Below are 26,958 nucleotides of genomic sequence, written 5' to 3'. Positions count from 1 at the left end.
CGGACTGTCCCTGGGTCAGGCCCCACTGCTGCTCCCAGAGCTGGACCCTCCTGTTTGCTCATGCTGGGCTGCAGCAGCGCTTTCCACACAAGGCTGGCTTCTCTCCTTTCAGTGCATCAAGCCCAGAAGTCCTCTGGATGCCATTGTCATCCTCAAGACCTCAGCCACTCGAGCCAGCGGGAGGAGGAAACCTTAGAGGCTCTTGATTGGCACAAGGGCTTCCTCTGTGCCAAGGGCAACAGAGACAGTAACACCCAAGGTCTTAGGATGCATCCATTCTGTGGGGACCCAGCACCTAGCCCCCATCTGGCATCTTCAGCTGACGTTAATAGCAAGAGCATTAGCCCACTAAGCCTCCCGGGAGCCCAGAGGGGCAGGTCACCCCCAAGCATATTATCCTCCCTTAACAGATGGGGAAATGACGACACAGGATGATTAAATAACCTGCCCAGCCTCATGCAGCCTGCCTCAGGTGGAGCCCAAAGCGATCAGAGCCCTCATCCTCAAGAACGGAGACGGCCCAAGTAAAGACCTTTGCAGTTTTAGGATCCTGTGCATCGTGATTACCTACCTACCCAGCACAGGAGGTGGAAAAAGAACAGGAAAATAAGAAAAAGTGAGATAACCTTAAAACGGCTCTCATTGTCTCTGCTCACCTGCGCTAAAACACTGTGAGAGAAGAAAGATATTAACTACACAATGAAACAATGAAGAACGATACAATGAAACAATGAAGACCCAAGGCGTGGGCATGCGCACAGCAGGCAGGTAGGCAGCAAGGGCTGCAGTGATTAGGATCAAAGGAGGGAGGCTAAGGCAGGTGGGATTCCTTCAGTGACCTCTGTCCTTCATACCACTTGGGACTTGGCATAGACTACAGACTCTAGCCTGACACTGTGACCATCTCACTCTTTTACTCTATGAGCACTTCCATATACAATGTATACAAGGCACTAAAGAGACATAAAGGCAACCAACCAGCCTCTGCAGTGAAAACCAGCTGGCAATGTCATCAAGGAGCATACATGATCCACTGATACACAAAGGAAGGGCAGCCGGGAGGAAGTCCAGGAGTCTACGGGAGGACTCACAGTAGGGGAGAGGGCAGGGAGGCCCGTGCAGGAGGGGGCCTATCTCTGCAGCATAGGAGAGGGAGTCCTGCAGAGGTGGGCAGAAAGACATTAGCAGAGAGAAGGCTGTCCTACCTTTTGTTCCGGGCAGTAAGGAACAGAAGATAGCTGATATATGGGTGCATGCCTTTAATCCCAGCACTCAGATCAGCCCGGTCTTCATTGTGAATTCCAGTACATACAAGGCTATGTAAAGACCCTGCCTCAACAAAACAGAGGTGGGGGGAAGAAAGAGAGAAGGGAGAGGAGAGAGGAGAGAAAGAGAGGAGAGAGAGAGATAGAGAGAGAGGAGAGAGGGAAGAGAGAGAGGAAGAGAGAAGAGACGGGAGGGAGGGAAGACAGGCAGGCAGGCATGCAAAGGGTATGTGAAGTGAAATACGGTTGAGGCACAAGGGTAGGGATGAGAGAGAAGCTACATCATTAGACCCTGACATGTAAATAGTTTAATGTTATTCCCCAGATCATCCCAGCAGTCTGCCTTGCTCATGATAAAAACTCAGTAAGAGTTAGTGGGAGAAAGTGGAGGGAGGCCATTTTACTCATGAGGAATGCCAAACAGCTTTGAGGGAGACATACCCATCCAACCCAAAGCCAGCTCAGCTTCCCTTCATCAACCGCTACTAGTCCTGACCACTCCTAAGAAACAATTCAAAATATTTGTTAGGGACGCCAGACGCAGTAACATACTTGGGAGGCTGAGTCAGGGGGATTGTGAGTTCCAGGACATCCAAGGCTACAAAGTAAGAAGATCCTGTTTTCAAAGGAGAGAGAGGGCAGGGCCCTGGAGATGGGGTTCAGTCAGCAGAGCACTTGCCTAACGCTCTGGACTCCCAGCACAGCATATGTTGGGAGCTGAGGCATACATGTGTGGTCCCAACACCGAGGAGGTGGAGACAGGTAGATCAGAATTCAACTGTCATGAGTCCAAGGCCTGCCTAGGTGACAGGAGACTCTGCTTCAAAATAGCCAGGGCTATGGAGATGGCTCAGCAAATAAGCACGCCTGTCAGGTATGTATGCTGACCTGAGCTTGAGCCCTAGACCCCAAGATGAGAGGGGACAACCAACTCCTGAAAAGTTACCCTCTGACCTCCACACAGTACACCCATGCATACACACAGTTATAAAATAAAACCTAAACTAGAAATACACTGAAAAGTCTGGAAGGACAATTAGCAACTTGGATATAAAATAATACAATATTTGTTATGCTGTGCCTTCGCAGAGACCATAACCCTTACTGTCGACTTCTCACCCAATAACGCTGGGAGGATGAACGATGAGGTAATGTCTGTGAGTGCCCAGAGCTCTCTGAAGATGCGTGGCAAAAGGCATCACTATAATTAATATTTAACGAGATGCTCCTCGGCTCTGATCTCTTCTTCTGCAGACTAATGTTACGTCTACAGGATAAGGTGATGCCAGATTGGCCCCTGCATCAACCTCTTCAGCAGACAAGACCCAGTCCTGCTACACCCCCACCCCAGGTCACTTCCTTTCATGGTTGATGGGGTCCATTATCCCAACCATTCTCACACTTGGTGTGAGAGTCTAAGAATGCTAGACAGGGGAGGTCAAAACACATCAAAATAGAAGGGCAGAATCAATGTCAGAGGGCAGTCTTCTTTGGGATCTCATGTTGAAGCATTCGAGGACCCCATGAAGACTTCAAGGGGAATTATTTTAGCAAAACCCACATCCTAAGCCAGTTAATATTTTTAGGCCTAACGTGGTGCTCGAGAAAGGAAGAAATAAGAATAGCTACGTAGGTTCAATTACAAATGGAGTGGAGAAAATAATTTCAAAAGTTCAAGGGGAAAAAAATCAATCTATTTCCTCCCCCCTCCATGCTTTAGCTTCTATAAATACTCACACAAATGGACCCAGGACCACGCTGCCTTCGAAAACGCTGCCCGTCTGGGAATCTGCAAGACAGATGATGTGCTGGGCTAGCTTTCGATGCGCCTGCGCCCAAACAGCACTTGAGCTTCTTAGTTCTTAAATAACACAAATTTTCCCTCTCGGATTGTAAGAGCAACACATGTGTCTGACAGGAAATTTTTCATCTTTTAGAAATAAGATAATATTCTCTAAAATCTCCAAGGTACTAATTACCTTTCCTTTTGTATGAAAACACACATTTTTCAACATAACTTGAGAACCTATCTTTTAGATGAGTTACAACATAGTTTCCCATGCACCTTTACTATTCTGCTACAGTTAAGAATGTCCTCTAGGTAGATACATTCTTTATAATACCCTACTGTTGGACATCTGGCTTTTTTTTCAGTGTCTTACAAACCATGCTGAGATAGATATCCTGTCTTATACATTGTGGGCTGTTCTCTTAGCACCAGCCTAGGAGTGCAGAAAGATGCTTGGTTTGGTTTGGTTCAGTTTGGGAGATGGTTTGTAGCCCAGGCTGGCTTTGAATTTGTTATATAGCCAAGGATAGAATTAAAAGTCCAGAACCCCACAGGTACATGTACACCTCCTCACACTGCTTGTATTACAAGTAGGCACCAAACCTAGCTGAGTTTGAATGCTGATATAGCCAAAATGCCCTCCAGAGTGGTCATCTTAGTCCTGCTCCCTCCATCTGTGGGAGAGTCATGTCACCCAAATGCTAGTCATCCCTTAATTTGATAGATATATAAAGAGACTACTGCAGCTGGGCGTGTCGTCCAGTTGGTAGAATGCTTGTCAAGAATGACCGAGGCCCTGGGTTTGAGCCCAAGCACTAGACAGGTATGTTGGTATGAACTGGTAATCCCAACAACTGAGAAGAGAAGGCAGCAGGAAGGATATCCTTATCTACATAGAGAGTTCATGGTCAGCCTGGGCTACATAAGACATTCTCTCAAAAATAAGAAAATAATGGGGTGTTGCTCTTTGATTTGCAGATTTCCGCAAAGTGTTGAGAGTCAACAGTACTCCTGAGCATCCGAAAGAGAACCCTTCTAAAGGGTTCTTGCTCTCTCCCTCCTCTGAGGACACCGTGGCGGTCTCCCTGCTTTGAGCCTGGCACCCCATTCCCATTCCCATGTCCCCCATGCCTCTCTCAGCAAACATTTCAGTTACAGCAGGTGAGCCAGACAAGTGACACATCAGTCACTTTGTTTAGCATCTCTTTATCCTGATGCTATCTCTTGGGATGTCTGTGCTGCCACTGGCCCCATGCTAAGAAGGAGGACAGCCAGAGTCCTATGAGAAGCCACCACGGCAGGGTCAAGGCTAATCTGGGATGGAGGGGGAGGGGCCACAAGAGCAAAGCTTGCTGGATGGAGCACCAGGCACAGAAGGCACATCTTCATCACCAAGCATGGGGAGAGAGGCTAAAGACAAGACTGAAGCTAGCTCAGGCAAAATCCACATGCTGAGTTACCTCCACCTGGCTCCATTTTCTTCCCCAAATCTCGGTTCAGATTGTGATCCCTGCCTGCAAATTCATCTAAGAGCCTTCCTGGAGAGCCCTCCTCAGCATCCAGACTTCAGTGCCTGGGGCAGGAATTCTGGCTCACGAACCAATCTACTCAGCAATTCCCAGTGAACAGAGGACTGTTCCACCGACTTTTGGGTATTAAACCTTGATAGCCTGGCTAGAAAAGAAACTTCTAGTTCTAGGTGATGTATTCCCTCATACCCTGAGGCTCTCAACATCAGACTAAACTTATATAATAGGCAATCAATAAAAGTGTATAGAATCTAACCAAGTTAAGTTGAGCAGAATAAATACAAGAGATGATTCCCGGACACAGGCTGTAAGGATCTGTAGCCCAGACATCTGGGAACACTGAAACTGCCTTGGAAAATTAGTTTCTGAACACAATCTTATTAAAAGGTGGAGTGATTTTCTTCAGGTGTGAATTTTGTGTCTATATAGCTGGTTCTGGCACACTGCACCGCACTTGTTCAGCCAAGCTGCATATCCCAAGAGCCTCTGTGCACAGAGGCCAATCGATTCTCAAGATTTTGATTTTTCACTGTAGGAAGTCAGAAGGATGGCCCCTAACACAAGTCAGGAGGAGACGTTCCACACTGACAACTCCAGTTCAGGGCAAAAATTCAACCTTCCCCATTCATGGTCTCAAGCGGGCAGCAAACAGATCTAGATACTTCTTCCCAAGGGCCAAAAGGAAGAATATTCCTGGTATTTGTCAGATTCCTTGGGCTGTAGATTCCTTCCCTACTACAGACAGCCCTCAGGCTAAGTTGCTGAGTTTTTGTTTGTTTGTTTCCTCCCAGTGACCTCTACCCCCACACCCACAGTTCCTGAAGTCCAGAACAAGGCTCTCCAGAAGAGACCAGCAATCTGAGTTGAGGCATTAGAGGCAGTGTCAACAGAACAAGGAAGGACCTTTAGAAATAACCTGGGCCGGCTGGGGAAGCCATCTCCAAATTCACAGAAGTTGGTGACAAGCAGCTGGTGAAAGAATAAAACCCAAGGTCCCCCAACTCTGTGGGGGAGGGGATGGGAGGGAAGAGCCAGGAGGCTCTGTGAATTCAAGACCTAGAAAGAGAGTTGCCAGGCAGCCAGGACTACACAGAGAACTACAGGGCACTCCCAGGATTGCTTGGTCACCGGGAACTTCTAGATAGCCTGTCCCATTTCTCTGGAACCTTCTCCCAGGTAAGCCCTGAGCCTTCCTAGTTCTCTCTGGAAGCCAGAAGCTGAGCACTCCAGCGCACAGGCTCAGCCAATTGTGTCAACTGAAGAAATGAATGATCAATGATGATGATGATGATGATGATGATGATGATGATGATGATGATAGGAATGATGACCAGAGCTACTGTCTCGAAAAACAAAACAAACAAAAAGAATAAAACATGAAAATATCACCAATGCTTTGGGCTTGAAAAACACCAAGAAACTGGGGCCAGAGGGATGACTTATCAGTTAGGAGCACATACGATCCTGCAGAGGACCTGAGTTTGAATCCCCAGTCTGTGTGTGTGTGTGTGTGTGTGTGTACGCGCGCGCGCATGCACATATAATTTACAAGGTTTTTAAATCAGGAGGCTGGAGAGTTGATGGAGTTTGAAATGAATGGCAATCTAGGGGGAAATTAAGCTTGGCTCTGAACAGTCTCTAACACAAAACAAGCCAGCTCCCCTCCCCTAGGCAGGTTCTTACTACGTAGCTTTGGCTGGGCTGGGACTTGCTATTAGACCCGGCTGGCATCAAATTCATAGAGTCCCGCCTGCTTCTGCCTCTGGGCTGGGATTAAAGGCGTGTGCCACCCTGCCCGGCCAACCAAATCTTCTCCCTCCTCTACAACAGCTCTTCAGCTAATAGAAAAGGGAGATAACATTTGCTGCCTCTCCTTTTCTACAGTTTTAGCATGCCCTGATAATCAGATGAGTAAGCAGCTAAACAGTGGGCCCCAGTTTACAAAACCAGAAAACCTGGTCTGATGGAGCCACAAGCCCAGAATCTTTCCCCTGTATCACACTGCCCTTCAGACTCAGGCAGTAAGGCTAAAGGTATTAAAAAGGACAATGAAGCCTAGTTCAGAAGGCTGGGAGCCAGGTCTGCAGCCTCTCCATCCTCAGAGTCTGGGGCAGTAAATCCCGGCCTCTGATTCCTTGCTAGCAACTCGCTTGACAGAGCACACTAACTCCAGGAGCAGGGATGCCTCACAAAACCCAGAGGCCCACGTTTGCAACATGCCTTACAACATACCATAAAAAAGAGCAACAGGATAGAGGAAGTCAGACTCTAGATAGAACAACGCCAGCAGGCACAACCATCACCAGTCAATCATTTCTGCAGTCAACAGTTCCGCTGAGCCTGCGCCCTGGAGTATTCAGCTTCTGGTCTTCAGAACGTGCTAGATAGAAGGGCTCAGAGTCTATGTGGGAGAAGGTCCTAGAAAAATGGTAGGGACTGTATAGAAAGCCCCTTTGAGGAAGCAATCCTGGGGGCGTCATCTTGAACTGTGAAGAGGCAGGAGACACTCCTTCAGCCCAATAAAGGTATCGCATCCCAGACAGAGGTAAGACGAAGACATTTCAAAGCAGCTACAACAACAGTCTCGTGGAAATGAAAGTCACCGTCCTCAGAGCTATCTAGCAAAACCAGAACAGAAATCTCCGCCCTGCTCCTACCAAGCCCTTCAGGCTCCAGTGAATATCTTCCTTACCACGTGGGCCTAAGATCGTTTTCAAACATCAGATTCTTATAGTCCTGCTATGGTCCAGCATCCCGGACCCTGGACATCAATCACCCTGTGTCCCTGGTGAGGCTGTAGCTCTCTGTTCTGAGACCCTGGTGAAGCTGTCCTTTGAACGCACAGGTCTGCTTCGCTTGCCCCTCTAAAGTTCTTACCCATCGAAGCTCCGTTCAAATGCCAGTCCCTCCTGGAAGCCTTTCTAGGTATCCCCCCCCCAAGGCATGTCCAAGGGTCTTGTAAGGTTTAGCACCTTGCCCAGAGCCAAATGACTTGTCAGTTGCAGGTGAGGCGGGGACACAGTGACTCATCTGTCTCCTCCCTCCTCGCCTCCCTGGCTTCCTGCCCTGCGCAGGCCTCCTTTGGCAAAGCCAAGACTGAGAGAGGAGCAGAGACCAAGAGGGTGCTCTGGGCAGAGTGTGAGGCTGGAACCTTGGGAGCAATGGGGACAGCAAAGAGCAGAATCTGGAGCTGCTCAGACTATAGGCCCTGTGAGGCCACCATCGTGCCCTCTGCTTTCCCTCCGCTCTGCTCCCTGCCTAGCAAAGCCAGCGCCCACTTGCTCTAGACTGCCCTGTGTTAGTGTGAGCTGCAGTTAGAGAGCCCAGAAGCCAGTAGCAGGCCGTGGGACTTTGCATGAGGGGAAAGGAGCTCACACAACAGTCTTTCCAGGGCAGCCAACAAATATTTCCTGATTTTTTTAAAATAGAAAGAGATGTGTATATGGGCCCTGAGATAATAAATTATTTTCTTCAGTTCATTAAGGAACTACAAGGACATACAACTCCCCTGGCCCGTCTCCTCTGTCCAGAGTACACTCACTGGGGGACTGTCTGTAAGTCTAACATCGACTAATGAATATTTTAACAGCAGTGGCTGCTTCCCATTGATAAAACTCTATGTATAAGTCTGAGCATGTTGGTGAAATGAGGGTGTATACCTGAAAGACCTGCACTTCCCAGGGCTGCCTAATCCTCAGAGGTCCCACCCCCCTAAGACTGAGACAGAAGATCAGAACAGCACAGGCACCCAGCAGAGCAGCAGCCAGGATGTTGAAGGAGAAGGAAATCATGGAGGCCAGAAAGCAGAGGCCAGGGATGGTGCGCTGGAGCATTCCTATAATCTCATCACAGGAAGCCGAGTTGGAAGAGGAGGGTCAAAACTTTGAGGTTAGTCTTTAAAAAATACACAGAGAGATAGAGATAGAGACATATCCACCCACTAGGGGCAGCAGGGATGACTCTGTGATTATCTTGCACTGGAGACTTTTCCAGAGGACCTGGGTTCAATTCCAAGCACTTACAGGGCAGCTCACAGAGGGTATCAGAGATGGCATGCAAGTGGTACAGACACATGCAGACAAAACACACACACACACACAATGTAATAAAAACAAAAAATATTAGCTATTTTCTTTATTAACATTTCAAATGTCATCGCCTTTCCTCATTTCCCCTCTGAAAACCGGCTATCCCATCCCCCCTCTTCATGCTCACCAACCTTCCCACCCCTGCTTCCTTGTCCTGGCATTCCTCTACACTGGGGCAAGGAGCCTTCAGAGGACCAAGGGCCTCTCCTCTCATTGATGTCAGACAAGGCCATCCTCTGCTACATATGCAGCTGGAGCCATGGGTCCCTCCATGTGTATTCTTTGGTTGATGGTTTAGTCCCTGGGAGCTCTGGGGGTACTGAGTGGTTCATATTGTTGTTCCTCCTATGGGCCTGTAAACCCCTTCAGCTCCTTGGGTCCTTTCTCTAGCTCCTCCATTGGGGACCCTGTGCTCAGTCCAATGGTTGAGAGAGAGCACCCACTTCTGTATGTGTCAGGCATTGGCAGAGCCTCTCAGGAGACAGTTATATGAGGCTTCTGTCGGCAAGCACTTGTTGGCATCCAAAAAAAAAATTTCCCAGCTGGATGGTGTTGGTACACACCTTTAATGCCAGGTCTTGGGAAGTAGAGCAAGGTGGATCCCTGAGATCTAGGCTAGCCTGGTCTACAGAACAAGTTCCAGGTCAGCCAGGGCTGCACAGAGAAACCCTGTCTCCAAAAACCAAAACCAAAACCAACAACAAAAAATATTTTTCCAAACAAACAAAAGAATGTAAGGAAAATAGAGAGCCCTAGAAGCAATCTGTACAAATCTCAAATCAAGGGCCTTGTAAATATGCTCTTATGTGGGAACAAAAGTCTTCATGCATAGAGCCTGTTACCGGGCCTTAGCTGAGCAGCCTGCCTGGATCATCCAGGGAGTCCCATCACGAATGTCCTAGGACCGAAGCAGACTTGACACAGAAAGCAGAAGAGAGAAGTAGAGGGCAGAGACTGGAGCAATGAAGCCACTAGTCAGGAAAGACCAACAGCCACCAGTGGTTGAAAAAGGCAAAGAAAGGACACTCCTTCCATGTCTGCCCCCACTCTGCCAGATTTCCACATAAAAGACAACAAAGTCAAAACCTTGATTTTGCATTTGGGCCTTCCTGTGGAAGGAAGGACCAAAGGAGGACACACCGGGCCAGGAGGACCCCTGGGGGACACACCAGGTCAGGAGGACCCATGGGGGACACACCAGGCCAGGAGGACCTATGGGGGACACACCAGGCCAGGAGGACCCATGGGGGACACACTAGGCCAGGAGGACCCCTGGGGGACACTCTGGGCCCAGGAAGCACCAATGGAACAAGCACTTAGAAGCTGCTTTAGCTAAAAAGCACAGATGTCTCACTTGAGCCCACAAGATAACTAAAAAGCAGGATAGATCTTCATTTTATGCCTGTCTCCTTTACTGTGGGTCACCTGCTTACCTGGGAAGGTCTGCGTGTTAATCACTCAAGCGCTGTCCCCTTTCAGGGGGTTAGAGATACGTCACTATCCCTTTTTCCTCTTGAATTGCCTTGGATTACAAGAACAAGAGAACTTCAAAGGACAGTCCACCTCTCAGTTGAGGGACCTGATCCGTGAGCACCCAACTTGTCCTGTCAATCAATATGAAGCTCTTTGGATCCTCTTGCAAGGCCAAAGCTATGACCGTTGAAACCACACCCAGCCCAGGATTGGTTAACCATGCTTCCCTCTTGCCCCTTACTCCTCCGTTTAAACCTAAAGCTTGCGTCCGAGCTCCAGTGACGGGCTTGAGGGGTCACTGGACCAATGTGTCCTATTGAACAAACCTGCTTTTCACAGTCCCTGGTCTCTGTACTTAGAGTCTTGGGACAGATGGCTGAGCATTGCTTGGTGGGGCTGTTGGAGGGCAGGCTCTGACTCTAACTCCAGTTACACTAACACAAACAGAGACGCTGGAGTGAGGTGACGGAGGCCTTGCTGCTTCTGGGCTGAGCACAGCTCCTGCACAGCTGGGTCCTATCTTAGTCCTTCTCATGGCCCTGGATAAAACTGAGACACTGACATACTGGGAGAGATGTCGGATGTGGGGGCCTGGTCCCAGACTCTGAATGTCTAAACAGCCTATGTGGACATTGTAGGCAAGGAGACATGGACTTTTTGGTGGGGGCAGGAGGCTCAAGAGCAGAATCAAAACGGCGGGGGCAACCACTGCCCAAAGAAGATTTTTGGCTCGGCATAAGGAAGAACTTTCTAATAATGAGTCTGCAGAGAGTGGGGTCACAGTGCCCGGTGGTCTGTCAGGCCCAAGGAGATGGCTGTGTGTGAGGGGAATTCCTGAACCACACGAAGATGTGCCAGCTGGCAGGCCTGAGGGTCTGTGACTGGCGGCTCAAATATACTTTGAGTATCTGTGAATTTAGTTTTTTGGCATAAGACAAGGCATGTTTGTACTTTTATTATCACCTGGCTTTTGTGAAAAATTAAGGCAGAAGTCCCCCAGAAATGAGCCTCGGGAAGAAACAACCAATTCTTCCTACCCCATACACAAAACAAAAAACAAGCAAACAAACAAAAAACATCTCCTGACCCCAGAGAGGAAGAAGGCAGAAATGCAGCCCCAGACATCACTTTCCAATCTGACCAGCAGCCAACAAACAGCACTGGCACAGGTGCCAGAGAGCCAGGCACAGCCTGAGCTTGATGTTCTTTCCCCAGGAAGACCGGAGAGAGCAAACACTCAGTTATCTTAAGGGGAAATAAAAATCATCCCTCTTCTTTTTAATTAGTGTTTTTTCTTTTTGCATCCGTCTGAATTCTCCCTTCCTACTTCCAATCAGGCCTAACCCTGCTTAGCTTTTAAGACGAGCTCGTGTGCATTCAAGGTGGTTTGGCTACAGACCATGCTTCTGAATTCTCTATTTACAACTAGGAACACAGCAAAGAAATAACCTGTTAGCATACTGATATATAAATTAGCCATGGGATGGGTGCTTTGGTGGGAGATGGGGTGTAGGGAAGATCACGAGGCCGTAGCCCACACCTGGTCCATATTCTGGACACTCTGGACAGGAAGTCCAGCATTTCTCATCTGCCTGCACATCTGTCTTCTCTTAAGTCAAAATCTCAGAGAAAGGAGCGCTGTTACATCCGGATGAATTCCTCTGAAGCTCTTTCCATTCAGGATTTTGAAATTTTGCCATGTTGCCAAGATTTTACAGAATCTGCTGTGTCCTCAGATCATTCCTCAAGAGAGGTCAAAAGAATACACTTCCATATCTCCAGATTACTGCCACCTCTTGTCTAGTCTGTGAAATGCGCACACATGTGGTGTGTGTGTATGTGTGTGTGTGTGTGTGTATGAGTGTGTTTTCTTTCTCTCCAAAAGAAGCCGCATTAAGGGTGCACATCATTCAGCAGCTGGCTCAGGGAACGATTGGAAGCCTGAGCCATCTTTAATCACTGCAAGTATCGGATGAGTCTGTGAAAACATCATGTCCCATCAGTGAAAATAACAGCTACCGCTTCACATCGGCTGGCAAAGCACCAAACAGGGCTTCTCACTGTCCCTCAGGCAGAGAGTTAATCTAAAAACAAAGCAAAACAAACTGTCCTGTTTGCAGAGCTGCAGGGAGGGGCCAATACTTACCCAAACAAACATAAGTCGCCGCTGCTGCTGCTTCCGGAGCATTCGGCTATTCTGTATGCATTAGATTATAGTAACAATACAACAGCAGACATACATCACAACCGTGTGCACTGGGTGGCACTGAGCACACATATGTGATATTTGAAAGCTTACTGGATCAGGCCTTTTGGTACAGTAAAGAATGCCTTTAATGGGCGGGCAAGCTGGTTCATCGGGTAAAGGTGAGCTGGGAAACTTTGGTAATTTGAGTCCCCTCCCCAAATAATCATTTTTTGAAAGAATATTTTTTATAATATTATTGCTCGATGCTCGAAGGACCAAATGTACACAGGGTGTGCTTATTTAAAATAGGTCACGTGGAAAAGCTAAATTCAAAGTTCCTCAAATCTGAGGCAGCAGCATCTCTTCACTGAATGAGGCCCTAATTTAGAGGGAGTTCAGCTGAGGACCTAATTTAAAGGGAGTTCAGCTGAGCAGGGTGCTTCTGGCTTCGTCATGCCACCTCTGATGTCGCTCTTGAGCAGCAGGGGTGTGACACTAGAGCTAGGAAGGAGGGGGTGGTGGATAGGGAAAAGCGGGGCACCACACCTGCCACTCCGGGGCCTTCTTCTGGCTTGTCTCTGTGTGTATGCCCAGGTGTACACACAAAATCTTTCAAGCAACTGCTTCTCCATGAGCAGTAGCAAGGGCAGTAGGAAATCAGGGGTTGATGAACGCCCTAGACGCAGCAATTAGAAAGACAGCTTCCTAGGGGAGGCAGGACTTGAGTTTGGTCTTCACCAAGTATAGCCAGGACCACTCAGGCTAGGCACATGCCAGGCGGAGATGAGATAAGGGCCAAGGCTTAGCTGTGGGGAAGGGGCTCAGAATGGAGGACAGGGGTGAAGAAGGAGGGTGTGTGTCCCGTCTAGCACACTGAGAACTCTGAACTTCCAAATCTCAACCACGTGAAGTCAATGAGAAAGGACGGGATGTGATCAGAGCCACACTTTAGTAAGAAATGACAGAAGCCTGATACTCAAAGTGAGCCTGCAAAGACGGGAAGTGGGGGAGTTAAATGTCAGGGTATAGTGACGTGTGACCACAATGAAGAGGGGACAGTCAAAAGGACGATGTGCTAGATAGCTATCCCCCTGCCCTCTGCTGGGGAGTCTTCCAGCCTAGGAGAAAGAGGGGGTTAATGACCACGAGTAGCCTGAGGCCAGGAAGCAGGGCCACTTGGCACCAGGGTTGGCAGTGCCAGGCACCCCACCCCACCCAAGCTTTCTCTTCACATATCGGTGCACAACTAACTTAAAGCAAGAAAGGGTAAGACAGGAAAGAGGGGAAGGTGACAGAGGGTGGGGCACTAAGAGAAAAGAAAGGTGGGGCATGAGAGAGGAAGGGCAGTGGAGGGAGAGAGGACTAGAGATCCTGCCGGTCACCTGAGCATGTCATTCGCCAAGCACAGGAGCAGCAGCAGCAGCAGCTTTGAGGGAGTGCTACAACCTGCTGCTCCTCTCCAAACTCCTGAGGTGGTTCTCCACTGCAGACACGGAGAGCTTAGTCCAGAATGTGCGAGTAACCACGGTGGGAATAGCATCTGTGCACACAGCCCATCTCATTCCTGAACACATCAAGACCCCAGGCCTCGGGACTTGCTATTCCTTCTATCTGGGATACTCCTTAGCCTCTATAAATACAGGACACTCCGACTGAGCACATTTTTGTGTGTTTTTAAATTAGGGGTTAGGGAGATGGCTCAGCAGTTAAGAGCACTTGCTACTCTTGCAGAGAACCTGAGTTCAGGTCTCAGAATCCACATGGTGGCTCACGGCCATCCATAACTCCAGTTCCAGGGGACCCAATGCCCTCTTCTGACCTCTTGAGGCCACCAGGCAGACACATGATACACAGGCATGCATACATGCAAGCAAAATGCTCATACACATAATATAAATCCAATACATATACAATTTATTTTACTTGCATGTGTGCAAGGGCTCTGTGCACATGTGTGCACACACATCACATGGACACCACCGGACACACATGTGTGAATGCATCATGGCAAGCACATGACAGTCAGAAACAACTTTTGAGAACAGGTTCTCTCTTTCTACCATGTGGTCCCGGGAACTGAACTCAGTTCATCAGACGTGTGTCTTTACCACCATTCAGCCCTTTCCTATGTGCCTTATATGTGTATCTGCATTTAATTCTCACAACAACCTTATCATTCTCTCTAGTAAGCAAATGAAGAATCCCAGAAGATCAGGTAACCTGGAGCCGCCGAGATGGATCAGATTAAAAATGCTCCTTGCTACCAAGTCCTAGAGCCTGAGTCCGATTCCCAGAACCCACACAATGGAAGGAGAAAACCAACTCCCACAAGTTGTCTTGTCCTCTAGCCTCCATATATGCACTGTGGCACATGTACACATGCACATACGAGCACACACATGTGCACTTGTACATGCACACACACACACAACATTTTTTAAAATACTATATAACCTAAAGGAAGAATATATGTAGAGAAAGGGCTAATATGCTAATCTAGGCGGTGTGGCCCAAATCTGTACTCTCTTCCAGAAAGCTTCTACACAGCCCCTTCCCAGCTCCTTTGGAAACCTAGACAAGCATCTCTAAAACACCCCATCACCTTCTCTCATATCTCCTTCCCAGCATAAGCTGAAATTGCCTTATTTATGTATGCAGTTGTTTAGTCTGTTTCTCTAACCAGTACATAAACCGCAATAAGGCAGAGACCTTGCCTTTTATATTCCTAGAATAATTCTCTGGCTCACAGTAGCCACTCTGTGAATAACTGCTGAATGAAGTTCAGGGAGGGAGTGCATAAAAACTGTGTCATGCTAAGCAGAGAAATATAGTGGTGAGTGCTATTCTTCACCGTTTGTCCTGTTCTTCTCTGACCGCTTCAAAAGTTCAGCATCCTACACAAAAGCAGGAGAGAGCCACGGCCCAGTTCCCAGTGTATAAGGACAAAGTTGACATATTTATAGCTGGCTGTCAAATCCCTCTGCCTGGGTCCTTGAGCACACGGCGATAAGCTTGTGGGAGGCATGGATCGAGACTTCTGATTTAACCCATCTGTAACCTCCACCACTTTTAGTGTTTACAGGACACTGGAAGCTGTTCATGTCTGTATCAGATCAGAGCCCCCCTCCAGATAACAAGTGCCCATCTCTGGGATCAGGAGGTTCCCTGAGAATGAGCGTGCTGTCACGGGACTCTAGTCTGGTAGAGAGTTCTAAGTCAAGGCCGGAACCAAGACAAAGACACCATTTTTATATTCCACGAGTGCACAGAAACACATTGAACAACTCACTGCCCATGAACATGCCACAGAGGGAACCAACTCTGACCAAATGCTTGTTATATACAAACACATGCTAGGTTCTTCTACCTAGGATCTATCTTACTCGTTGACAATTATCTTTAATTTCCTTTGATAAATGAGAAAAGTGAAACTCAGAGGACCCAAATCCCACAGCCAGTGGAGACCAAGGCACTTCTGCCTCTCCTCTGCTCTCAGAGAGCTGGCTCTGCCTGCTCTGCGCTTCCACTGGCCTCCACGCTCCCTGCTGACCTGAACTTCACTAGCCGGTGGTCATCCAATTCCTTTCCTTGAAAAGGACCTCACTGCTGAGACCCTCACCATCCCTCCATCTTCCTGAGTGGCAGCTCCTCCAACTCTCCAGCTGGAATCTGTAGTCAGTTTGCACAAGCCCTAACAGATGAAGCCCAGAAGCCCCATGGTGTAGGTCTAGACTCCTCAGAAGACCCTCAGCCCAGCAGTGAGGAGAACTGGACAGTAGTCTTCCTCAGCTCTTCCCATGAGAACCAAGCACTAGAGGATGAAGGGGGAGTCAAGCTTGTGTTTGAATGCCTGGGGGGGGGGGGGGGAAGGGGACTGGGCCAAATTAGCCTCCAATTCACTCAAAGGCCAATGTAGGGATCACAACCCCACCTAGTCACAAAACTCATTCTCCCCTGCCTTCTGACTTCCTAAAGCTTGAAACCTAAAACCAGCACGTCTAGGAAGGAAATCAAGCAAAATTGCTTCCATGAGATGTCTCTCACTGGGGAGACACTAATTGCAGCACAAGATATTGGGCAGTGGGACAAAGCTCACCTTCTAACAAACATGCTCAGGTATTCCATTCTCAACGTCCACTCCGGCTACAACAGAATTCACCGATCCCGAGGCTTACGGGGCTCTGCAGCCCCATGTATGTATCCATGCAGCACCCACCGGAGGATTCCACGTTCAGAGTGACTTTGCACGTCCTGAATTGTAAAACATCTCAACCTCCCCTTAGACAGGAAATAAGCTGCCACTAGCCTTAAGGGCCCTACAACAGTGCATTATCTTCCTCCCTCAATTTTGTGAGGTTTTGGCAAAAAATAACCGCCTCACAAACAGAAACATTTCCTGATCTATAAGCCACTTTGAAAACAAATCATTATGTCGTTGAATATTTTATGATGGGCCAATGCACCGGAGGAGGCAAGGCGCGCTTTCACTAACCCTTGCCATGTCTATTTTGAGACACCTAGAGCAAACTCCAAATGCTTCCTTTATTTTTCCAAACACCAACTTGTAAGTGCTGGATAGACTCTTGATGGGTTAATGGTTCCACCCAAACTGACCCTGCAAGGCAGAGCTCAGAAACTCCCCTTCTGTAGAGTTTATAGAAACATACCTCAAAGATGGTCTCACTACTTTCACCCTGCCTTAGAGGCGCCAAAACCAGCCCCAACCCATGGACTTGCCCAAGGTCACACAGCTTGGATGGCCCCAGGACACCTAGCCCTTGGAGCTCCTCCATTTCCAGAGGCCATCGCCACACCCATCCTTAAGCTCAATCAAGGCTGCGGAGGGCTAGGGACGTGACCCCTTCCTCCCCCTAATACAGACTTCTGTAGATCTCCAACATTCCTCTCCACTCCCCATGAGCTCTGCAGCTGAAACACTCTCCGGGCACCCCTCCACTCAAAAAGAGCAATACAAGCATGACGCTTCAGCCGATCGTCCCGGAGAACAGCTCAACCCACTCTGCTGCAGGTGTGGCAGTCGAGACCGGACAGGCAGGGCTCATCTGAGGTCACTCAGAAAGTTGGCGCTGGCCGCGGCCGCACCTGAACCCAGGTCTGCCCGGCGGCTGGTCGCTCCTCCCACAACTACACCGTGCAGACCTCGGAAACTTAAGGCACACGGATCCCATGCACAGTGGTAACCGTTGCAGGTCCCAAGCACGCCGGCAGCCACGCCAGGGACGCCGGGAGAAGAGACACGAGGAGCGGTGCGGGTCACCCCGGAGCGCAGCGTGGAGGGCGGCGCGGAAGAAGCCGAGGAGCGGCTCCCAGAGACGCAGGCCTGGGCTGCGGGCACCCAGGTCCTCCCCAAAACTTTGCGGCGGCGCGGGGGACCTCGCCCTTACCTGAGGAGGAGGCGCCGCCCGCGTGCACGCGGAGCCGGCGGGAGCAGAAGCTGGGGCGCCCCGCCCAGCGGCAGCCACGGTAGCGGGCCGGGCTCGGGGCAGCGGCTCGGCTCGGGCTCGGCTCGGGCTCCGCCTCCCGCGCCGCGGCTGCAGCCCGAGGGGGGGAGAGGCCGGGCCCGGCTGCGCCCGCGCCGTCTGGCGGCGGCAGGTGCTGAGGCTGCAGCTGCGGGGCTGCCAGCTGCTGGCGCCGCGACCCCCGCCCCAGGGGAGGAGCCCCACGCACCGCCCACGCGGGCCCCGGAGGTCCTGAGCCGTCGCAGTGGGCGGTCCTGCTCCCACCCAGGCCCTGCCTCTGCTGGCCTTCCCCAGCTCACCCGCCGGGGGACACGCGGTGTCCCCACGGGAACACTGAGGCTGGGAGGGGAAAGGGACACCCCAAGGTCACCCAGGCCAGCAGCCTGAGCTGGAACCCGGAATGACACCCCCCCCCCCCTTCTAAGCTCTGGCTTCCCAGCTCTCTTACCCCGCGGTAGGAGACCCTGGGGAACACAGAGGCTCTTTATACTTCCCTTGTCTGCCAATCCTTGGCCCCCAGTATCTCCTGCTGAGAGGGCAGTGCAAGAGAGTAGGCTCACTTTAAGCACTGTTGACCACTACCCCTGCCTCTACCCTCCAATCCTTCTGTTCTCTGGGTGGCTCGGAAAACCTATAAGCCCTAGACTGCTGAGATACCCGGGGGCTCTGCACGCATGCCTCTTCTGATTCCCGCCCCCCCTCCCCAGCCGAGTAACCCAGTTCCCAAGTTCCAATTCTACCACCCCTTTCCCCATGCAAGTCTCTTAAGATGGAATAGCTACACCTCCAGGCTTACGCTGTGCTAGACATTGGAGAAAGGGCCTCCAGAAAAACGCGGTCCTTGTTTCCTAGCACAGTCTAGCCGATTGAATAAAGTGCTGATCCGGTGCCCATAGCACCAAGCCACCCACTGAAGGCCTGCTGGAGGGGATGCCCTCTAACAACTGGAGTTGGCCAACTGGAGTGTGGGAAAGCATTCCAGGCAGAGGACCAGAACAAAGCTCTCAGGATATCACAGTTTTCACTGAAACAGGAGCGGAAAGGAGCTGAATTGAAGAGTTAGAAGGAGGCTATTCCTCATCAGTATACTGTGCTATCCCTGGCGCTGAGTCATGGGAGGAGTTTTGAGGATGGAAGGAGTTGCCACCAGATTATCAAATTAGACCACTCGGGAATCAAATGGGGCACAGACAAGATCCTTAATCCAAGGACAGTTGGGCAAAGCAACGGGCCAGCCCTTGCCCTGGATGAAGGCAGAAACTCCAGCACCCACCAGCTCCCTGGCCTCCTGCCCAAAGCCCAGGCCACTCTCTTGTGAATGGTTCCATCTTGGAAGACCCCTTTCCATGGGCTGATGACTCCTATGCCTCTCTTCCCAGTTCCTGTTTTAGACAAGGTGTACAAAACTACGACCCGGGGTTAGCACCACTGTGGGACGTGAGAAGAAACAAAATCAGGGTGGGTTTAAAGTCAGCTTTAGGAAAGTTAAATATATTTTGCAATAGCCCACGGACAATTTACAGTAAAATTTAATTGAAAGACTGTGCCCCGTAAGTGAAGATTAATAACTAAATTATGTGCACAATCCAGATTAAACACCAATCGGGGCACTTGTCACACAGGAAAATAAGAACCCAGCCCTGTTGTTCAACAAAAATGAAATTTTCCCATCAGGTCTGACCCCGGCCCACATGGTGTCCTAGCTGCCTAGGTCGGTAGTCTTTCAAACTGGGCAGTCATTGGCCTCAGAGGCCCTGCTCTGTGTGGACTGCCAGCCTGCATGCTCCTCCCTGACAGCCTGCTGCACTGCTGCTCCCTCATCGGCCGTCCTGGGGGATCCCGCAGTGCCCGGCATTCTTTGCTTGAGGGACTTCTCTCTCCTTTCACTTTTTTAAAGATTTATTTATTTATTATATGTAAGTACACTGCAGCTGTCTTCAGACACTCCGAAGAGGGCATCTGATCTCATGACAGATGGTTGTGAGCCACCATGTGGTTGCTGGGATTTGAACTTAGGACCTGTGGAAGAGCAGTCAGTGCTCTTAACCACCGAGCCATCTCTCCAGCCCCTTCTCCTTTCACTCTTGTGGAGCAGTTCTTTCTTAATTTTATTAGAAAGTGTTCATCATACGATGTGCCAGGCTTCGTAAGGATGCTTCGTAAGGATTCCTCTGACCATATTCACCATATTCTCTGACCTCCCTTCAAGACTGTTCTTTCTCACTGCCAATCATCTCGCATTCTCAACTATACACACATGTATGGAATCTACCTTATACATAAGAGAAGACATTAGTGGCCTTTCTGCATCTGAGTCCTATGGGCTGTGTGCCTCAAGTCAGGTGGTTCTTCTGTGCTCCGAAACCGGACAAACACCTGATGAATTCCCGAATGATCCTTCAGGGCCCCAGGCTCAAACTCACATCTTTCCCCTAAATTATGTTTCTCTGTCTCTACTTGTGCTGACACCATCTTCCTAGAGGCACAAAAACCAAAAACCAAAACAGACATTGTACTCTTCCTCTACCCATCCCTAGCAGTCACTAAATCTAGTCCATGCTGTGTCCTTAACATCTCTTACACACAATTTCCCCTCTCCTTCCTATGACCCTTGCCTCAGTTTACAGCCTAATTTTAAGGAGTGTGTGTGTGTGTGTGTGTGTGTGTACACCCATTCATATGAGCATGCAGATGCCTATAGAGGCCAGAAGCATCAGATCCTGGGGATGGAGTAACATGCTATTTCAAGTCACCTGACATGGGTAGTGGGAACGGAGCTCAGGTTCTCTGTAAGAGCAGTACATACTCTTAACCACCGAGCTGGCTGTCTCTCCACCTCAGTCTCTCTGCTTCTCACCAAAGCGGGGGTAAATACCTCCTGTCTCACCAATTTCCCCTTCCTCCTCCCAGTGCTGCTACAGTCTCTAATTAAACACAATCCTGGCAAGTCAGCTCTCCTGAAGATTCACCTGCTGATCAAGTCTTACAGTATCTCTCTACACAGCCTTGGCTGTCCTGGAACTCACTCTGTAGACCAGGTTGGCCTGGAACTTACAGAGATCCACCTGTGTCTGCCTCCCAAGTGCTGGGATTAAAGGTATGTGCCACCACACCTGGCAATTTATGCTCTCCTATGGCTGCAGGCCCATTTCTACTCACTGCACACTTGACCACCAAACACCTATGTTCCCAGGCTATGTCATGCAATAAAAGCTAATATAGACTTGGGCCAAGGCATCTGGGTTCACATCCCAGTGCGGCTACTTTTTTAACCCTATATAATTTGGGGGAAAGTTCTAGAACCTCACTTCTGAGTTTCTTCCTCTGGACAGGGAGCACAGCAGGAATACTTACAACCTGGTAATAATCTAAATTCAGCTTTGGGGCAGGGAGCTAGCCTGCTAGCAAGGACTGTCAGTTTTAACTGCTTACAATCATGTGGCTTGCTCTGTTTACAGAGAAGGAATGTGAGACTCCAGTAAGTACCTTACCTACGATTAAAGCAACTGCTCCAACATTCAAACAGGATTCAGAATTTCTCACCACAATAGACTTTGCACAAGTTCTTTCCTCTCTGTAGGAGGCTGCCTTAGTTCCCCACCTCTGCCCTGCCTGATAGACAAAGTCTTCATCTTTAGCTTAAGGGTTTCAAGCCCTTAGTCTCCCTCTGTGCATTTGGCACATGTGTACATCCATCAAACTTGATCACATGTGTGTGTGTGCCTGTGTGTGTGTGCACACACATGCACACGAACATGCACACGCACATGCACACGCTCACGTACACTCTCTACAGTGGTTTGGTAGCATGTCTGTCTTCTTAGGACTTCTTGAAAAAGAGAATGCCTTATTAGGTCTTGTCTTCCCAGTATGCCATCAATGTTTCTGGGTAAATGAACAACTCAGCAAATATTATAAGCATACATACATATACATCAAATAGCTATGCATAGTCCTCAAGGTTTGACCCTGACAGCTGTCATTCCAGTATCAATCCCTCCCAGCATCCTCCTCTGTCACCCAGAAGAGTCATTTCGGATGATAGGACAGCACTGGATGGTGCTGTATCCTCCCATAAAGAGACAGCAAGACTGATATTTGCCCGTGCCTTGTCCTTTCTGATGCCGTGCCTTTTTTAGTGACACCATGTAATAATCCATAATGAGACTCTGCTTGCATCCTAATGAGACTTCCTGACTAAAACATCTTAGGCTTTAATTTCTTTCCTATAAGTACCATTTCAGCTCAAAGTTTGCTCTCTCTGTGGCGGTGAGGGGGCCATTTATCATCAGCTAAGTGCCCATACCTTCCCTTTATCTCTATTAATCTTCTTTGCATTCAAATATTCCTAAGAGTGAACTTAGTAGTGAGCATTTCTATACAATTTCCCCCTTAGAAATGCCCAGCTCTTCCTGACTGCACATCTATTGTTCTCAAAATAGAACAGTTTACTGCTTCAAATTCCAGCTTTACTTTCTGCAGAAATTTAGGATGAGGACTACTCTTCATCATGACCAAATTTCATAGGGTTTTTTAAAAGAATACACGACCGTGCCATTCTGTATGAAGTAGCATTTTGTTTAATTTGTGTGCCAGAATACTGGCAATGTTAAATACCTTCCCCATCAAAACAATGAGAAACAGGATAGGTTGGAGAAACCACAATGGCTTGAAGAAGGACCCAAAGACAGGGGACGTAGTGTTATTCTATTTGCATAAATCCTCTCATGCTTGCAGGCTCAGCAGAGAGAAGTAGAGTCCAATGATCTAGGTCTCCTTCAGATCTGAATAGCAAGATTCCTTAGTGGCTTTCCAAGCTGCTAGCCATTCACTCCTCCAGCCTTACGGAGTGCCCATCATGGACTTAAGCCGTTTGAAGTGGATAATTGTAATATAGAGCCACACTTGATGAGGAATACTATAATTTGGCTAATATTCAAACTTTTCTTAATGAAGAACTATAGTAAAGACTGTTGTGTCAAAGAACTAAGACCCACAAACTATTAAAAGTATTACAGGAGACCATTAGGAAAAAGAGCCGGCTCTCATGTGGTCAGAGTAGAACACGGCTGTGTTTGCACTCTCAAGGCTGCGGGAGAAGGAGCCTCAGTTCAAGGCCAGCCTGGGCTGCATAGCATGGTGATGTCAGAACAACCAAAAGAAGCACCTCTGTATGAGATCTGTGCCAGAGTTCTGGGCCCTGCCTCTCCCTTCCTTACCATGCAGCAAGCCACTGCTCTGAGCCACAGCTTTCCTCTATTAAAAGAAAGAAAGGTATCTGATGGCAGCCCAGCCCCTGGGAACCCTCTGTTGACTGATTCTTTGAGATTAAGGGAGCCAGAGTTAATGCTATCTAGTCACAAAGAAAAGTGCGGCTATGCTTGGAGCCGGTTGTCATGAAGACTGCATGATGGCCTGAGGAGAGGAATTATTGCTCTACAGGGAGAGATGGTGGTGTTAAAAACAACAGCTCTTACTCCCCAGATTCTAGAATGAAGACACAGACATCCCTGCTCGCTTCTTAAGAATGAATCATCTAGTCATAAAATCCGGGGACCAGAGTTGGCCTAGAAAGTCCATGTTATAGCTCGAATGGGAAGGGTCCCCCACAGGCTCGTGGTTTGAATGCCAATTCCTCCCTGATGGTGCTTGCTGTCTGAGAGGAACCAAGGAACCTTGAGAAAGTAGGTCCCTCAGGATGGCCTTTGGATGCTGCAGGCTGGCTCCTGGTTCCCACATGCTCTCTGCGTTCTGATTCGCGGAGATAGGAGCAGCTATCCTCCACCGCACACTGCTACAACCATGTTGTTCTGCCAAGCACCTGAGCCAGGCCACCGTGAGTTAAAATTAACATTTCCTTCCTTGAGTTGATTCTGTCAGGCATTTGGGTAGAAGTCATATGAAAGTAACGGGGGCGGGGGGGGGTGTTTTGTTTTGTTTTTTGTTGTTTTTCAAGCTAGGTATTCTCTGTGTAGCCCTGGCTATTCTGGAAGTAGATCTATAGATCAGGCTGGCTTCAAATGCAGAGATCCACCTGCCTCTGCCTCCCAGTGCTGGAATTTGCCTGCTGCTGCAGTACCTGCCCACTATGCCCTTCTTAATAGACTGCTCAATCTTCTGAACTTTCCAAGCCTCCCTAGTAACCTACTGCAGGCACCAACTACAGACAACCTCCTTCTCTCTTCTTTCTGTTGGTGGGTCTGGCGCACACACCTCCTTTCTGTATTGCCTCCTTAGCGCTGACACAAGCCTGTCTACTTACATTTCTTCCCTTGATGGTCTCTGCTAACACTGGAATTCTAATCTATTTATTGCTAATGCAATGGACTGAATGACTCCGAAACAGAGGGAGACATTGGTACATTTGCAAAGAGCTGAGAACAGTTCTCACAACTTAAGAAAATATTCAAGGTCTTTATGGCTTTTACCAGATGCCATTCAATCCCATTCCTTTGGTCATAGATTCTTCAGTGTTTGGGGGACAGTGTTGAGTGTAAAGGAATGGATTCAGCATTTCCTACACTGTCTTTTTTAAACTCTATATGATTGTCTTTACTCTCCTTGTTCAGTGTTTGGGAGACCAGCTCCCAGGAATGCCTGCCCTAGAGGCTGTGGCTACTCTCTTATGTTCCTAATGCAGTCTTGCCCACTACCCATAATCCTTTTTCTACAGGGAGTTCTGCTCTGAATATACTGGGTGGTGGCTAATTCACACCACCGACTTCTCCCTACAAACCCCAGCGACAGATGCTACCACTTTCAAGCATTACATTCTTAACCACCTGTACCTTCCAAGAAACTTTATAGTCGATACCCCAAGACAGAGAGGTCCTCTCCTTTCATTCTCTCCTTACACTCTCACCGGCTCCTTGAGCTATGCAGGGCAAGTAGTACCCTGATCCCCATCTTACAGATGAAGAAAGTAAACTAAGATCAGAGAGGTCAAATGTCTGCATGGAGTTGCAGAGATTGGTATGGGATTCAATCCAAGTTTATCTGGGTAGTAGCATTCTATCTTCTGCAGGGAAAAGATGACTGCAGCCAAAACACATTATGGAGACATTTCTTAGGTCACCTTAGCGTGACTATCAAGGAGCATTCCCTTCAGATAGGAGCTTGCTTCTTACAGTTGAGCTCCTTGCTGAGGTAGCTAGAGAACACAGGATATTGGGCCCTGTAGCTGGGGACTACAGCAGATCTCTGGGAGGTGTGCCCAGGAAGACAATCCCCAGAGAACCAATGACTGTGCTGCTCTGTCATAATGTATAAAATTGCTTGAATTATGATCCAAGATCTTAAGAGATGGCTGTGGTGGTTTGAATGAGAATGGCCCCTGAAGGCTCATATATTTGAATGCGTGGTCCCGGTGGTAGAACTATTTGGGAAGGATTAGGAGGAGGTGTGGCCTTGTTGGAGGAGGTGTGTCATTAGAGGTAGGCTTTGGGCTTTGAGGTTTCAAAAGCCCATGATGCTGTTCCCCAGCTAACTGTCTCTGTTCATGATTGTGGATCTAGATGAGAGCTCTCAGCTACTGCTCCAGCACCATTCCTGCCTGCCTGATGTATTGCTCCTCACTGTGATGGTCACAGACTTTAACCCTATGTGACCGTGAGCCCCAAATTAAGTGCTTTCTTTTATAAGTTGCCTTGGTCACAGTGTTTTATTCCAGCAATAGAAAATTAAGTAAGATGTTGGACCTCCTCACTAGTAAGTCATCAGTGAGAGCTGCCAATCTTAGAGCAACCCAAGGGGCCCACCCCATCCCACTGAGATGGACTAGCAACAAGGAAAGAGGAGTAACTTCGTCCTCTTTTGAGCAAGTATCACTGTTCTACTGAGACCTTCATCTCAAGAAGGAAATGTTACAGTTGAGCCAAACATTTCCCAGAGCCACTACCAACTCACACAGCATCTTTATGTATCCAGGGGCTGCCTCAGCAAAAGAATGCACTTAAAAAAACCCAATAATTTTGAAAAGACTCAAATAGAGATGGAAAAGAAATTATCAGGGTAAGGGTTCTGGGGAATGAACTTGAGTCTCTGCAAGAGCAGCAAATAGCTGCTGAGCTATGTCTCCGGCCCCCAACAGGCCATTTTTAAATATAAACATTTCATCCATTCATGGTAACACACATCTCTAATTCAAATAATCGGCAAGCCAAGGTAGTAGGATCTGTGAATTGAAGTTCAATTTGATCTTCAAAAAAGAAAGAAAGAACGAGGGGGGTGGGGAAAAAAAGAAAAGAAAAGAAAAGCTCACCACTTCAAACATGGAAGTGAAAATCAGAGTGACCACCACCAGAGACTAATCCAGTGATCTGCATGGAGCGGGGAGAAGCCCCCCATGGTGCTAGGTAAGGCACCAAGACAAGGCAAGAGCCAACACTGACAGTTCTGCTGTGCTAACAAGTACACAGAGCTGTGTGGGGGGGCAGGGGGACAAAGAAAAAGAATGTAAGCACTTTAAGAAACTCAAGTTACCAAATAAAAACTCACTGATTTGCTGTGTTGTATTAATTGAAAAACACAACCCTAGAGTGTCCAGTCCCAGATAAAATGAGATCCTCTTTTCCTTCTAAACACAGATAAAATTTCTAGGTGGAATCTATAAACAGCACGTGGAGATTCTGAACACTGCAGAGAGCAAAATAGCAAAGGCCTTCAGGACTTGGGTGATGAATGCGCACATTATTTCCTGAACATTCCAGCCAAAGCACTAATGACACCAAGCAGGGAGTATAAACCAGGGGAGGAGGGTGAGAAAGAGACACACAGGGACCGAAAGACAGAAAGACAGACGGGTCCTGATGCCTGTAGCCAAAGACTTAGGAGAGGAACCCTGACCAGGCAGAACGGTTGCTGACAGCACCCCATTCCAGCCAAGTACTGTGGGGGAAGCGGCCCACAACCCTCGGATGTCAAGCATTTTCTAAGCCATTTGTATTATCTCATTTAATAACCCTAGGGATTATATAAAATTACCATTTCCCTTTATTTCATTTTTGTTTTTATTTTATGTACGTGTTCTGTGTACCTGCTCATGAGGGCATAAACACAAATGTCTATGGCCTCTCGTGTCCGTGGAGGTCAGAGGACAATGCTGGGATCCTCCTCCTCCTCCTCCTCCTCTTCCTCTTCTTCTTCTT

General features: G+C 48.5%; 1 protein-coding gene across 1 annotated transcript in view; it reads right to left on the bottom strand.

The window, feature by feature from the left end:
• Frmpd1 (FERM and PDZ domain containing 1) overlaps positions 1-17,815 on the bottom strand; it is a 97,980-nt gene extending 80,165 nt beyond the window's left edge. The window contains exon 1 of the mRNA XM_052176415.1: positions 17,738-17,815. The gene's annotated coding sequence lies outside the window, so the exon portion shown is untranslated. The remainder of the gene's footprint in view (positions 1-17,737) is intronic.
• Positions 17,816-26,958: the final 9,143 nt, after the last annotated feature.

This window comes from Apodemus sylvaticus, chromosome 3 (assembly GCF_947179515.1).
Source record: "Apodemus sylvaticus chromosome 3, mApoSyl1.1, whole genome shotgun sequence".
Classification (NCBI taxonomy): Eukaryota; Metazoa; Chordata; class Mammalia; order Rodentia; family Muridae; genus Apodemus; species Apodemus sylvaticus.
Note: the sequence above shows the minus strand (reverse complement) of the source record. Positions and strands in the feature narration are given on the sequence as shown.